Source organism: Lampetra fluviatilis, chromosome 48 (assembly GCF_964198595.1).
Source record: "Lampetra fluviatilis chromosome 48, kcLamFluv1.1, whole genome shotgun sequence".
In the NCBI taxonomy this organism is placed as follows: Eukaryota; Metazoa; Chordata; class Hyperoartia; order Petromyzontiformes; family Petromyzontidae; genus Lampetra; species Lampetra fluviatilis.
The window spans coordinates 1,933,332-1,950,305 of NC_136322.1; the positions used below are offsets into that span (position 1 = coordinate 1,933,332).

Here is a 16,974-nt window from a genome sequence, read left to right on the forward strand (position 1 = left end):
AGAACAATGAAGAGATTACTGTTAAACACTGGGGATGTTAACACTCGGTGAAGTAAATTAAAATAGTGCCTGTCAGATAAGATGGTCCAAAAAGTGTAATTAAGTCTTTTTTGCGTGGTTAATAACATCTTTCCAGTGATTACTAAGTTTGTACCCATCATCACGGTTGAAATTATGTGTGTGTTTGTATATTTGTATGGCTTCGTGTACAAACCTTTGATGGTAGCCAGTAGGTTTGCAGAGAACCTTGGTCTCGGAAAAGACAATTTCATGAGAGCCCACAGAGTTGTAGCAATGATCGGCAACGGCCGAAGAATCAGTTCTGCCGTGTTTCAGATCTGACTTGTGCTCGCGGACACGATCAGAAACATGACGTTTCGTTTCTCCAATGTAGCAATCACCACAAATGCAACTCAATTTGTAGACTCCAGGATACTGTAAGTCAGGAACGACATCCTTCACAGATGGAATCAGATCACGGATTTTATGCACTGTACTGAATCGGACTTGGATCTTATGTTTGTTTAGAATTTTGGAGATCTTTTTGGTCACGCCTGCTATGTATGGTAACGTGATAGTTTTGGTCGGAGTTTCATGTGGTTGTTTCTGTGTGGTGGGAGAGACAGCTTGGCGGATAGTACGGTCAGAGTATCCGTTCATCCTGAGGGCCCGATGTACGTGTCTTAATTCATCAGTCAGGTGGTGTTGGTCAGAAATGCCATGGGCTCTGTGGTATAGCGTTTTGATGAGAGAATTATTTTGAGATGGGTGGTGGTGGGAATCCGGTTTCAAGTAGAAATCTGTGTGGGTGGCTTTCCTGTAGACAGAATGTCCCAAGGATCCGTCAAGCCTCCTCTTAAACAGAATATCCAAGAATGGTAGTTTACCGTCTTTCTCCACTTCCATGGTGAATCTGATAGATGGGTGTCTAGAATTGATGTGGTCCAAGAAGTGGTTCAATGCTGGGAGGCCATGTGGCCAGATGACGAAAGTGTCATCCACATATCTCTTCCACAGGGAAGGACGCAGGGTGGATGTCTGGATGGCGTCTGATTCAAACTTTTCCATGAACATGTTGGCTATAACTGGTGACAAGGGGGAGCCCATAGGGGTACCCTCATTCTGTTTGTAGAAGGTGCCATTCCAGGTAAAATAGGTGTTGGTGAGGCAATGCCTAACCAGCGCAGGTACATCAGAATTCAATCCATGTTGGACTAAGTCCTCAATTATTGTTAGGGTGTCCGGTACTGGGACTTTGGTAAACAAAGATACTACATCAAAGCTGACGAGGATGTCATCAGGAGATAGTATCATGTCCTTAACCATAGAGACTAATTGGATTGAGTTGAGTACTGCCGAAGAGGTCTTGCCTGTGAAGGGGAGCAGAGTATCTGATAGAAAACGGGCTAGTTTGTACGTCGGAGAGTTTATCGTCGACACGATGGGTCGTAGCGGGGTGCCTTCTTTATGGATTTTGGGAAGACCATAGAGTCTGGGAGGTCTTGCCGCCGATGGTTTTAGAGAGGGACGTTTGCTTGGTTCGATGAGGGAAGTCGAACTCGTGATGATACTGTTGGTTTTTGTCGTTAGGCTTTTAGTGGGATCGTTTTTAATTTTGGAGTAACTCCCATCATTAAGAAGGTCCAGGATTTTGTTGTTGTATTAATCTTTATCCATGATGACCGTGGCATTGCCCTTGTCTGCCGAGATGATGACTATATCATCTCTCTTTTTTAAGTTCGCGAGTTCAGAGCGTTCGTTTTTGCTGATGTTACTAGTGGGTTTCTTAGCATTCTTAAGAATAGTAGCTATTTCAGCTCTTGCTACATCCGCATGGATGTGTCCTATGCCTCTGAGGGCTACATCAATCTGAGAAATCATATCCTCTACTGGTATATATTTAGGGGTGACGGCGAAATTTAGTCCTTTGGCCAGTACCGTTTTTAGATTGTCAGAAATTGGAATGTTACTCTGATTAATCACGGTCTTGTTAACATCCAGCTTTGCGATGTGTGGCTCTGGTTTCTTTTTAGATAGGAGGTTGAATTTAGAAATCAGGTTAGCTTTGCATTTGGCTGACATTGAGTCAGCAGAAGCAGAAGTCATGTTATCAACGTGGTTCCAATCAGAAGGTGACATTTTTTGTGTTAACATTAAATGTGTTTGTAAGAGAGTTAACATTAAATGTGTTTGTAAGAGAGACTCTCTTACAAACACATTTAATGTTAACACAAAAAATGTCACCTTCTGATTGGAACCACGTTGATAACATGACTTCTGCTTCTGCTGACTCAATGTCAGCCAAATGCAAAGCTAACCTGATTTCTAAATTCAACCTCCTATCTAAAAAGAAACCAGAGCCACACATCGCAAAGCTGGATGTTAACAAGACCGTGATTAATCAGAGTAACATTCCAATTTCTGACAATCTAAAAACGGTACTGGCCAAAGGACTAAATTTCGCCGTCACCCCTAAATATATACCAGTAGAGGATATGATTTCTCAGATTGATGTAGCCCTCAGAGGCATAGGACACATCCATGCGGATGTAGCAAGAGCTGAAATAGCTACTATTCTTAAGAATGCTAAGAAACCCACTAGTAACATCAGCAAAAACGAACGCTCTGAACTCGCGAACTTAAAAAAGAGAGATGATATAGTCATCCTCTCGGCAGACACGGGCAATGCCACGGTCATCATGGATAAAGATTCATACAACAACAAAATCCTGGACCTTCTTAATGATGGGAGTTACTCCAAAATTAAAAACGATCCCACTAAAAGCCTAACGACAAAAACCAACAGTATCATCACGAGTTCGACTTCCCTCATCGAACCAAGCAAACGTCCCTCTCTAAAACCATCGGCGGCAAGACCTCCCAGACTCTATGGTCTTCCCAAAATCCATAAAGAAGGCACCCCGCTACGACCCATCGTGTCGACGATAAACTCTCCGACGTACAAACTAGCCCGTTTTCTATCAGATACTCTGCTCCCCTTCACAGGCAAGACCTCTTCGGCAGTACTCAACTCAACCCAATTAGTCTCTATGGTTAAGGACATGGTACTATCTTCTGATGACATCCTCGTCAGATTTGATGTAGTATCTTTGTTTACCAAAGTCCCAGGACCGGACACCCTAACAATAATTGAGGACTTAGTCCAACATGGATTGAATTCTGATGTACCTGCGCTGGTTAGGCATTGCCTCACCAACACCTATTTTACCTGGAATGGCACCTTCTACAAACAGAATGAGGGTACCCCTATGGGCTCCCCCTTGTCACCAGTTATAGCCAACATGTTCATGGAAAAGTTTGAATCAGACGCCATCCAGACATCCACCCTGCGTCCTTCCCTGTGGAAGAGATATGTGGATGACACTTTCGTCATCTGGCCACATGGCCTCCCAGCATTGAACCACTTCTTGGACCACATCAATTCTAGACACCCATCTATCAGATTCACCATGGAAGTGGAGAAAGACGGTAAACTACCATTCTTGGATATTCTGTTTAAGAGGAGGCTTGACGGATCCTTGGGACATTCTGTCTACAGGAAAGCCACCCACACAGATTCCTACTTGAAACCGGATTCCCACCACCACCCATCTCAAAATAATTCTCTCATCAAAACGCTATACCACAGAGCCCATGGCATTTCTGACCAACACCACCTGACTGATGAATTAAGACATGTACATCGGGCCCTCAGGATGAACGGATACTCTGACCGTACTATCCGCCAAGCTGTCTCTCCCACCACACAGAAACAACCACATGAAACTCCGACCAAAACTATCACGTTACCATACATAGCAGGCGTGACCAAAAAGATCTCCAAAATTCTAAACAAACATAAGATCCAAGTCCGATTCAGTACAGTGCATAAAATCCGTGATCTGATTCCATCTGTGAAGGATGTCGTTCCTGACTTACAGTATCCTGGAGTCTACAAATTGAGTTGCATTTGTGGTGATTGCTACATTGGAGAAACGAAACGTCATGTTTCTGATCGTGTCCGCGAGCACAAGTCAGATCTGAAACACGGCAGAACTGATTCTTCGGCCGTTGCCGATCATTGCTTCAACTCTGTGGGCTCTCATGAAATTGTCTTTTCCGAGACCAAGGTTCTCTGCAAACCTACTGGCTACCATCAAAGGTTTGTACACGAAGCCATACAAATATACAAACACAGACATAATTTCAACCATGATGATGGGTACAAACTTAGTAATCACTGGAAAGATGTTATTAACCACGCAAAAAAGACTTAATTACACTTTTTGGACCATCTTATCTGACAGGCACTATTTTAATTTACTTCACCGAGTGTTAACATCCCCAGTGTTTAACAGTAATCTCTTCATTGTTCTTTGATCACCGCTCACCCTCCGTCCCGACACGTCTCCATTCATTGTGTTGAGCACTACGTGCAGTCTTTGACCACCGCTCACCCTCCATCCCGACACGTTTCCATTCATTGTGTTGAGCACTACGTGATGTCTTTGATCACCGCTCACCCTCCGTCCCGACACGTCTCCATTCATTGTGTTGAGCACTACGTGCAATCTTTGATCACCGCTCACCCTCCGTCCCGACACGTCTCCATTCATTGTGTTGAACACTACGTGCAGTCTTTGATCACCGCTCCTCCTCCCTCCCGACACGTGTCCATTCATTGTGTTGAGCACTACGTGAAGTCTTTGATCACCGCTCCTCCTCCCTCCCGATACGTTTCCATTCATTGGCTACCACAGTCTGATAAGCTCTCCAAACCCCCCCCCCCCTCTCCACCTCTCTTCAACTTGCTTATAAGGGATTACATCTTGAATCATTGCTTCACTTGATGCAGCTAATTCGGCTGTGACGGTCCCACCTGATGACGGAGACTTGTGTTGCCTCCGAAACGTCGTGATTTTTATTTTTATTTGGTTTTATTTTACTTTCATTAATTTTAATGTTTTACCTACGTGACTTTACCGAAAAAACCTAAGAATATTCCTACTTAGATTATCCTGCCGGATCTGGTAAGACTTTCCTGTACTCCACGCTGCTCTCATTTGTTTGTGAAAAAGGTCACATCGCTCTTCCTTTTACCACCACTGGAATCGCAGCTACTTTACTGCAAGGCAGACGAACTGTGCACAGCGGATTCAAGCTTCCAGTTCCCCTCCTTGACACCTCTTCTTTGTCGATGAGACTTAATTTGCCAAAAGGCGAAACGATGAGCTTCATTCATAATAATTGATGGAAATTACGATGCTGACAAAGCATGGCCTTCGATGCATCGATCAGCTGCTGCGTGACATCGCGCAGATTCAATGCCCATTTGGTGCAAAAGTCATCGTTATCGGTGGCGACTTCAGACAGACTTTGCCGGTTGTACCAAAAGGCACACATGTTGATGCCGTCGAGTGCTGTATCAAATCCAGCGTATTATAGCAGCATTTTTGCAAGTTGACTTTCACGGCAAACCTTCGGAGTGATGGTCAAAATGAGCATAACAATTGGCTGCTGAAAGTTGGATTGGGAATTTTGACGGAGTTATCTCGATTGCGGTTAGGTTCCATTGAAATTCCACCTCAAATGATCACGGTTGATGATCTGGTCACCGCAATGTACGGTCAAAGCTTGCAACACATGCCTGCCGAAGAACTTGTGAAAAAAGCGATTATGGCACCTACCAACAAGGATACTCTCGATATGAACAGAAACATCATCACACAGCTGTCCGGAGATATCCAAAATCATTACAGCTCTGACTTGATCGTGTCGGAAGATTCTGTGGACGCATTTATTTACCTTCCAGAATTTCTTCACGCTTAAACACCTTCAGGAATGTCTTCACACACATTGGCACTGAAGACAGGCGTTATCATCATGCTGCTGCGAAATCTTAACCCGAAGAATGGCCTTTGTAATGGAACGCGTTTGATGGTCAAATCATTACAAAATAACTTAATCACCGCAAATATTGTATTGGAATGCAACCGAGGCGAAATCGTCTTCATCCCGAGAATCGACCTAACTCAAAGTGATGTCACTTTTCCTTTCGTACTGAAACGACGACAAATTCCAATAATTCCTGCATATGCAATGACGATCATCAAGTTGCAGGATCAGACTTTTGAAAATGTGGGTATTTATCTCAATTAACCCGTATTTTCCATGGCCAGCTGTACGTGGCTCTGTCTAGATCTACATATCCTCAGCGGATCAAAGTGTTCATCAAGGATAGCCAACTGAGCCAACTGCAAGGAAACCTTTTGAACAGTGATAAGAGATTCACACAAAATATTGTATACCGAGAAATCTTTAAACGTCCTTAATTTAATTTAATAAGTTAAGAATTTTTTCTTTATATGCTACATTTCCTAATAAAATTTACAATGACACATTAATTTACATTTTTTATATGACAGCTTCCATCCTATGACGGGCTAACAATTGAGTTCCATAAAATGGAATCGAAATTACACTGCTATATATATTTTTTCAAACTATGGATTCAAATACAATTACCCCCACCTCTAAGACAATTATGGCTCTCGCCTGATGATGCTGGGTGTAGTTACCTGCAAAACGTCGTACTCGAATTGTAAATGTTGTGGGTTTACTCTCCAACACACAATTGTGCTGAACTACTGAGTAATTGGCAAGTTTTGTTTACGTGACAACCCTTAATAGTTGGGTTTGTTGGGTGGTGGCAGGTTTTACGACGCATTTATATTAACGCGATCTAACCCAAAACACCTATGTTATGGATACTTTTCGTTTGTTGACGAAATGCATAAGAAGGTAAAATGTGGCATCGCAGGACATCTTTCAGAACAGTTATTTCTTACACGGAGTATGCTGTTTAGCCAGTTACCCAGCAGTTTTTCGACAAAGGTCCGTGGTGCATCAGCAAGGCGCGAGCACAACAACGACAGAGTGATCCGTGGTACAGAGGAACGGACGACATCGGATCACTAAAACGTGAAAATATTAACCAAACGAAAAGGCACATTGCACCAAAAAGACGGATGAGAGGAGAAGTGCGCTATGGTGGAATCAAACGCGGTCGAACGAATGCAACTAACCATCACGGGAACGGCCAGTTCATGAGTGGGTCACATGGTTCGCGCCTGCCGTCTCCTTCAAAGTGGACGCTAAAAGTCTCGTGACGTCATTTGCCGGAGAAGGCCCGTTGTACACCAGCATCCAAGGGTACGCCATGGTGGCGAGATGTTAATTACCTCGCCTGGTGTGCAGGAGGTCATGGGTTAGATCCTGACCTTGACGCCCGTTGTATATTTTGAATTTGTGATGGTCTCCCTGTGGTGGCGTGAATATTTCTCCAGCTGCTCCGTTTTTTCCCTCCACATTTACCATCATGGTTATAGTGTATTTGGCTAGTATACATGTCCACACGAGAACCTATTTCGTTGAGCTATCATTTGTGGCCAGGTCGCTTCTGAAAAGAGCTACAAAGCTCAATGGGCTTTACCTGGTAAAATAAAAAATAGTTTGCCTATTTTGAAGAAAAAAATACCCGCAAAATTGCCTGAATTAGAATATACATATCAATCATCTCCACGCTGCTATGAAAATATGGCAGGACTCCACTTAATGAGAGTGATTTTGGCTCAGTGAAACTTCCTTGCGTGCACAAACAAGCAGGATGAAGCAACGCGATAATAATAATAATAATGGTAATATCTCTCCCATGCGGCAGGTACCCATCGCGGTGGCACCTGGAGTATGGCAGCTACATGCTGGAGGGTATCCCAGTGCAGCCGTACGGAAGCTCCATGGCCGAGCTGGCCAGCGTGGAGCCGAGCATGAGGCTGCGGCGGAGAGACGTGCTGGCTCGGCTGCGCTCGAACGAGACAATATGCTCCCTCACCACCTTCCCCAGGTGAGAGGGAGTGTCGTCGGCGTCGCTCTCCTCTCAGGAGAAGAAGTAGGCACCTGCGTGCAAGCTGAGCCCCTTTGTATGTATGTGTAGTGTCGTAGATCTCTTCTCCCTTATTGAGGCTTGTGTGTGTGCGGGTGGCGTACGGTGTACACACTCAGCCGGAGACGAGGTAGTCGCAGAAGGCACCGTCCTTCTTTCATTACATTCACGCCCCCAACTCCGGCCCCCTCTTTCTCTCACGACTACACTTCTGTATGACCCAGCCTAGACACGGCCCTGTCCACGTTGCACCGACGGCGTCGACCAAGAAAGCAAACTACTGTCCGGCCTCGCAATGATCGGGCAAAGGCGGCAGCGACAACGGCGGTGATGACGACATCTACGATGAGACGAGTGCACTCCCAGAACCAGCAGCCCAGAGCTCTCGCTCTCCACTGCGAGCTCTACATGATGCTCTAATCAAAGTTCCAAACGTTTGTTTCTTCTGCGCATTCGTCCTCACTGTGCTTGTGTAGTGACTGTGATTGCCATTGTGGGGTGCCGGGCTTATGAAGCCACGGCGGATAATGTGTTGGCATTATGTGTAGCCCGCTTACTGGGTGTAGTAGCAGCCCTAGCGGGGCTTGGGTGAGCGCTGGTCAGCGCGGAGGCACCACGTACAGTGTGCGGTGTGGGCTCCCTGTGAGGGAGCGAGAGGGAGCGTCAGCCAGCCAGGGTTACGTTGGGGCATGATACGCTGGTTGACCTGCCGATACGTGACTAGATGATATTGGAGGGGGGCCACCGGTGGACGGGGGCCGCTGGGCGGGCACGTGGTCTAAAATAGCTCTCGGGGAGCCTTCAGGAAAGAGCTCGAGAGATCTATAAGGTGGGCGGGGCGAGGGGTGGAGCTAGGCCCAGCCCAGGACAATATAACGGGGGCCCAGTGAGGGGCTCGGGGTTCTTTGTGTTGCTGGTGATGAAGATCCACGGTCGGGTTAAAGAAGCCTCTAGCCACGCGGTCCGGGACCCAGCTTGTGGTCCGGGCCGGGATAGTGAATCATGTCTAGTTCTGCCATAGCATGGCTTGATGAGCATTCAACACCCAAGTGTAGGTTGTGTCGCAGACGTTGTCCTGGGAGCAGGACAACGTCTGCGACTCAGTTGGACTCACTACACTTGGACGACATGACAACAGGTGGGTCGCGGTGTCTATGTGCGCCATGGGACGGAGTCGCGAAAATCGTTTTTAATTTATTCCGATTTTGACTTCCGTTTATTTTGGACCCCGGAGTCCTGCCATACGTTTCAGGTGCAGCTGCTGTGCAGCAGTCAGTGCTGTGTCGCTACATATGTATGTTGAACTTCTTTCGTACTGAACGTAGCCAACCGGGCTAATCGCAGTGTGCAGGGGGAGGGTGGGGGTGGGGAGGACAACAAACTAAACACAACAACAAGCAGTTTTAAAGTAATTACTTTTCTATCTGAATTAAAAAGCGCAAGGCCCGCCCAGATGTTCCCAGAAGCCCGGCACAGAATGCTACGCCTGGAATATTTGCCCTCATTTCTCTCACGACCACGCTGCTGTACGACCCGGTCGCTGTGAAGATTTCGGTTCAAACAGGGAGGGCCAGCTTGCATGTCACGTATAGCTGGCTCGCCCGCATTCATGTATGGGCGCCCTCGCTCACTCGCTGACTCGCCTGTGCGTGGCTCCTGTTGATGCAGACTCGGCTGCCCAGGTTTCTCTCAGCCTGAGTGTGTGCCCCAGCACCGAGATGGACTATCTGCGTCTGTGTTCTTGCCGGACGAGGCTATCACCTGCCACCCGCGCTTCAGGTGAGAGTGTGTGGCGAGTGTTTGAGTGTGTGGAGTGAGTACATGAGTGAGTGCGTGAGATCTGGACAGTGTGGGGAGGGATAGTGTAGTAGCGGTCAGTGCGCTGCCCTACTGAACCCGGTGTCCCGAGTTAGATTCCCACTCATAGTCAACACGAATAACGATGATCTGAACCAGTCCTCGGCCTCCCCTAGGTCGACTCAGCCTCAAACGAGTACTTTGGAGTAAACTAATATAAACTATTTTTTTTCACCAGGTAAGGCCCACAGAGCTATGCAGCTCTTTTCCAGAAGCGACCTGGCCAAAAATGATAGCTCAACAAAGTTTCTTATTGTGTGGAAATGTATAGCAGTCAAATACTCTAAACGCATGTTTCTAAATGTGGAGGGAAAAACCAGAGGACCCGGAAAAATTCCACGCAACCAAGGGGACAACATGCAATTCCAAATATACAGGTGGCAGCATAGGGATCGAACCCACGACCTCCTGTATACCAGGAAATGTTGTTAACATCTCGCCACCGTGGTGCCCCGGGATTGACGTCAGGGGGCAGATAATGTTGATGTTGCGGGGTACCATTACGGAGGGCCGTTGCATTCATTTGAAATTCACAGAAACGTCATCGGGTTTCGTTTTTTGTCGTCTCTCGCCCGCAGTACGATTACGAGGAACATCCACGAGAGGCGAGGAGAGAAGGTCGTGGTGAACGTACCAAGTGGGTATCATTAAAACCAGCCGACCCCCTCCCCCATTATTTTCCCTTTCACCTGCAACGTACAACAACAGGAGTATGTGCTGCGCTTCAAACCTCGCTTCCCCCCTCGTCTACCTCCCCCACCCCCCTAGTCTTCAGGGACAGACCAAATCCCGCACGGTGACGATGAAGCGGCCATCGCGATGAAGGCTGACCACATTTACATGGACGCGACGGGATTCGGCACGGGAAACTGCTGCCTGCAGGTAGAGCTAAGAAAAAAACTATTAAACTATTGTCAGGCATTTCACAACGGTGTAGCAAGTTGAAACTAGACTATTTTTTCTCATGAAAATTTTTTTCATGATAAGAAGGCCCACTGAGCTACGTAGCTCTTTTTCAGAAGGGACCTGACTATCACAAATGATAGCTCGACGTGGGCTTATCATCATTATCGTGTGGCAATTTATAGCAGCAGCCAAATACTCTGTACGTGCGATGATGATTCTAAATGTGGAGGGGAAAAACCAGGGGACCCGGAGGAAAAATCCATGCCACCATGCGGAGAACGTGCAAACTCCAAATATATAGGCGTCAGGGTCAGAATCGAACCCACGATCTCCTGTACACCAGGAAAAGTAGTTAACATCTCCTAGCCACTGTGGCACCCCAGTTAGATAAGCCTACCCTCTCGGGTCCCACTCATGTCCACAGCGGGTTTTGCAAAATCCCACAAACTGGCTTACGACACGAAAACGATTGAGAAATATATGTTCCGTGAACAGATTTCATTCACTCTCGCATAAACGGAGACAGAGGCGAGAGAGAAAATGATCAATACGGCTTCGGAAGCTTTCTATTTTGCATCACAGGTTACACTGCAGGCCAGAAACATAGAAGAAGCGCGACATATCTACGACCAGCTGGCTCCTCTATGTCCCATCATGGTGAGTTGCAGTGAGTACAGCTGGCTGCTCTGTCCCATCGTTGTGAGTGCCAGTGAGTACAGCTGGCTCCCTACATCATTGGCGAGTACCATCAGACTTTGTGCGCTCGCCCCTCCTGCAGATGGCCCTTGGCGCCGCCACCCCCTTCTACCGGGGGCTCGTGTCGGACGTTGACTGCCGCTGGAGCATCGCCTCTGCCGCAAATGACGACCGAACGCGACAGGAGAGAGGACTCGAGGTGACGATAATAATATTTTTTTTACCCCGCCAAATGCGATCGCCCCCCCTTCTGATCGCTCTATCTGCTTTCACGCTGGAGATTCCGACACCCTCCTTCCTCCCCCCCCCCCTGTTTAAGAGATTGGATACCACAAAAGCGGATATCAGAGAACTAACGCTGAGATACCTTCTTCACAGTGCCATCAGATCCAGCGCTCTTTCACTTGTGCGTCGCACGGCAGTAACACCGATATTTTCATTTTATTTTCATGGCCAAATTAAGTGCAGAACAAATTTAACATTTTCTTTCTATTAATTTTTATTGAGGTCATGTACAGACTTGCCACATCACGTTGTAACGCATGTGTACACACACCGTCAGCATAAGCCAAAGGTGACTTTTTTAATTAAGGGGAGAGAGGGATACAACCGAAACACAGCTGACCCTCCATCCTGTGAACTTCCAGGTGTTGTATGAGGGGGGACCATCTGGCTTCCAATTCCTGCAGAACCAAATGTAACGTGGGGTTTTTTTGTTCAAGACATTGGTGACTTGGCTAAAACCATTACCTCACTGTACTAGAGAACACAGATTTAATCACAGGCAGCTGAGACCTGGCTTCAAACCCAGAACCTCAGTGGCGCTGGCTCATTTCCAAGAATGTTTCTACTTAATTTTATAATCGTTCATTGACTGAGCAGACCTTGGGGATTGGCAGTCGACTATAAAACGATTGTAGGATCTGGCAGAGGGAAGGCAGCGATGGTGAGGTGTGGTCGCACCAACGGTGTTTGGCCATGGTGACCTCTTGACCTTTGCAACTATTTTTCAGGCTGCACGACATCTATGAAGCCGTGTATTGCAATCAGGGTTTAAGTTCTGTCACTGAATATCTTCCAGTTGCTGGCAGGTGACGAGTAGGTGGCACGTAATGAGTTGGATATTTTTGTTTTGGGTGCAATTGTGAACAATAGCCAAAGAAGACACTCGCGGTAAATACCCGGCATTGCCCAGGGGAAGAATACATATTACAAAACTTTTCTCAAAAACATAACATATATATACACAAATACTAAAAAGTTTTGTGTATGTAAAAAGTGTTTGCGCATGAGTTGTATGTGTTTAGGAGAATACAATATAAACTCTAATAATAAATAAGCAATGCAACTGTGAACCCAAATGATGGACCATATAATAGACCAGTGTGGTCTCCGTCTTCTTCTTAGGTTTTTTCGGTAAAGTCACGTAGAAAGTAAAATAAAATAAAAACAAAAATCACGACGTTTCGGAGGCAACACAAGTCTCCGTCATCAGGTGGGACCGTCACAGCCAGATTAGCTGTATCAAGTGAGGCAATGATTCAAGATGTAATCCCTTAAAAGAGAGTTGAGGGGGGAGGGAGAGGGAGGGGGGAGCTCATCAGACTATGGTAGCCAATGAAAGGAACGTATCGGGAGGGAGGGGGGGCGAGGCCAAAATGGTGGGCGATGGACGTGGAAGCGCTTGTGCCCAAGCGGCCAATTACTGCACACGCCAACACAATGGAGCAATTGTGCGCAAGCGGCCAGCCACTGCACCCGCCTCCTCTCTGCCCATTGTGGGCAGAGAGGGAGGAAGGGGAGGAAGGGCAGGTAATGGCCGAGGCGGTGCCGCATCCAACCGCTGGCAGCCAGATCGCCGACAGGACGCTTGGCAGGCACGGAAGCAGGCAGGAGACTTGTGGATGGTGTTGTATACGTCGGGTCTTGAAAAATTAATAAAATTTATTAAAATAATACAAATTACATTAAAATTGAAAATGCGTAATTATCATAAACCATGCTGATTTATGTAAGTATGTGCATATATGATGCTAATTGTTAATGTTAATTGTGATCAGCTATGCAAATGCATAGAATCATGCTAATGCATGTAGTTATGATAATTAGGCTCTGCCTCGTTGTCTAGGGTCGTATTATCAATCGGGATAATACAATGAATTGTATGAAGTTATACAAGTGTGATGTAATTATGCTAAATTAAGGTCGGCTTCGTTGTCTAGGGTTGTTTTATCAATCAGGATAATACAATTATTCTTGCTTTAACAGTTACTGATTGCGTCTTAGTGTTTTTATGTCAGGTCTCCAAATTCAAATCTCACCGCAGGATACAGTTCTCATAATTAAGATTATTACGTATGAACTTTGGAAGGCACCATTCAGACACTTCTGTGTTAAGCAATTTAAATTTCTAACCAAAAACATAACACTCTAATATGCGAACTCTTATGTTTGGAATTGTCCACACAGTAAACCTGGAGATGTTCTCCTCATTAATCCGTACATTTAACCCTCAATGGTTACGTTTGTAAAATTGGGTAACAGAACAATATATTCATTCCTGAGAGTAACACGAGCATATATGGCAGTTGGAAAAAGTCCTTTAAAATGAATGTGACGATATTCAAACGAACGGCAATAAAGAAACATGTCCCGAAGGCATCAGTAGGCCTCAATGAATTCATTGGTAAGATTATGTAATTAACGAAATATCTTGGAATAATGGTGTGTGGCAGTGTGCCTGCTTCAGCAAATGCTTATCAATTGGCTAAGGCTTCAATTAATTCGCAGGCAAGATTCTGTGATCAAAAGAAAGATTTCAACACAATAGTCTCTCTGCGAGTGTGTGGATTCGTAACGTAGGTTTCTAGACGTTTAGTTTCATCAATTAATTCATTGGTAAGTTACGCAATTAACAAAAAGAACGACTAACATACTTCTAAACGACCATATCCACATAACTCAATGATCATCAATGTTCTTCATCATCAGCTAATAGTTGACGCACTCTTATTATTAGTCTTCTTCTTATTCCAGATATGTGCATGTTGGTGGTTTGTCTTCTTGTTCAACACTGTTGTGTTAAGCAGATGCAGGGCGATGCGTTGTGAGTGTGTGAGTGTGGGGTAGGGTCATACACACAAGGTTTGAATGATTTGGGCGACGTACCCATCACTACCTGTGTACAGTGCAACCAGGCTCTATCCCCAGGTGCCCACTCATGTGCACAAGCACGGGAACCCCTCAGCCGCTCATTTGCTAATTTATGCGAATTGGAATTTTCCCTGGAAGCCTCCCGCGCTTAGGAAAGCTTTTGAAGGCTTAGTGCACGGAATCAGAAAATTTAGATTTAGCCTTGTTGGGCAGGGCTTGTAACTGGACATCAATCGGGGGGTTGTGTTCTCTCCCGTACATTAAAAAAACGGTGAGTTCCCGGTGGATGCATGAGGAGCCATCCTATATGCAGCTAGGACTCCGGAAATTTGCAAATCCCTGTCGAGTTGTGACTCGCTGACCTGATGGCTCAACGTAGAGGTCAGAATCCTGTGCAGACGCTCAACCATGCCCTCCGTCTGCGGGTGGTATGGTGATGTGCGTACTTTCTTTGTTCCCAACAAATCGCACACTTTGCGCAACAATTTTGAATAATTTATTTTTGCCCTGATCGGTCAGAAGACGTTCGGGAGCACCCTTGTCCATTACATAGTCATTGAGGAATGCCTCAGTGATCGTCGCCACCGACCGGTTGGGGAGCTGCCAGGTCATAGGCCATCGTGAAAAATGCTCAACTCCCACTAGGAAATACTTAGTCCCACGAGGGGTAGTGGGAAATGGACCAGGGATGTCCAGAGCAACTAGTTCATTTACGCAGGAGACCTGAATCGATTACAATAGTGGACAACAAGGTTACACCAGCGGTTTCCGCCCCATGCACTGCACACACCCTTTCAACAAATTAGTAACATCCTCAGCCATGCTAGGGTAGAAGAAGTCCAGCTTAAGTTAGCCAACGTCTTATGCACACCCAGGTGCAACAGGTGCTCGTGTACCACCCAAATGACCTTACCCCGCAGGGCAGTGGGCACAACAATGTTATAACGGCACAATCCTCTGTCCCAATGCATGAGCAATCCGCCTCTAAGAATGAGAAAGGTGACACCCGTCGATCCCCACCCACATCAGCCTCACTGACACAGCGTCACAATTTAAGCAGGGAAGCTACCTCAACCTGGAGGCGCCCCATTCGTCTTGGTCCAACCCAATGACGGCGTCACGCACCACTGGACCCGCGGCCACTTCAGATGTTACAACCTCGGCTGCTGCCACAAGGGAAGGGGGCGAGTACTCGTTGGGTGAATTACAGCGCCCGGAGCCCGAAAAACACGCGCACCCGGTAATCACAACAGGGCATCAGTGTTCGTGTGTCAGGAGCCTTTACAATAGGTAACATTTAAGGAATAGTCCTGGAGGACCTCCAACCAACGTGAAAGTTGGCCAGATGGCTGTTCAACACGCAGCGCATATTGTAGCGCTGCGTGGTCAGAGTGCACCTCAAAGCGTCTACCATACAAATAGGGGCGATACTGTTGCACGTAAACCACAATAGCTAACAGTTTCCGGCGTGTGACACAGTACCGTTGTTCGGCCAGAGACAGCTCTCTGCTTCCGTATGCGACAACCCTATCGATGCCATCGATATCTGGAGACAGAACAGCTCCAATTCTGGTGTTACTAGCGTCTGTATCAAGGAAGAACAGCAAGGAAAAGTCAGGGAAGCAGAGGGTAGGGGCGTTCACCAAGCCACCCCGAAGCGCAACAAATGCGGCCTCCTCCTCCCCCCAATAGAATTTATGACCCTTTTCCATCAAGGAGTGGAGAGGTTTAATGATGGTAGTGACCCTGACTAAAAAGCAGTGGTAATAGGATGCGAATCCTATTAAACTGCACACCTCCCCCACCGACGTGGGGGTCGGGCAAATACGAACACACGCGGTTTTGTCTGGGTCAATTACAATACCCGATTCACTTACTATGTGGCCAAGATACCGAACCAATTTCTGGAGGTGGCCGCATGCATTTTGAGAAAGACAGTGCGTAGCCGTTCCAGGTGTTCATCAAACGTACGGCTGAAAACTATAACATCGAGATATATCACACACGAGTCCCGCTGGAGACCAGCCACAACCAGTTCTAGTAATTGCTGGAACATAGCCGGCGTGGAATGAAGACCCATCGGAAGCTGATTGAATTCGAACAAGTCTTGTGGTGTATGAATGGCTGTTTTGGGCTTAGAGGCTTTGTCTAACGGCAACTGCCAAAACCCGGATAGGAGATCAAGAGTGGAAAAGAACCGCATTCCTGCTAGGGCATAATGTGAATCGTCCATTCGAGGTAGAAGGTACGCATCAGCAACAGGGACCTTATTAACCTTACGGAAGTCAACACAAAAGCGCAAGCTACCATCCTGCTTTTTAACAGCTACAATTGGGGCTCCCCATGGGCTGGTGGATGATTAAATAATATTTGTGGCTAACATTTCATCAACCACCAGCCGAACGTGTTCTTCTTCCTTA

The 16,974-nt window shown here is 46.5% G+C and overlaps 1 pseudogene; it reads left to right on the forward strand.

Annotated features, from left to right (window-relative positions):
- The window catches only part of LOC144947985 (glutamate--cysteine ligase catalytic subunit-like), a 49,802-nt pseudogene that overhangs the window by 22,316 nt on the left and 10,512 nt on the right, over nt 1-16,974 (forward strand).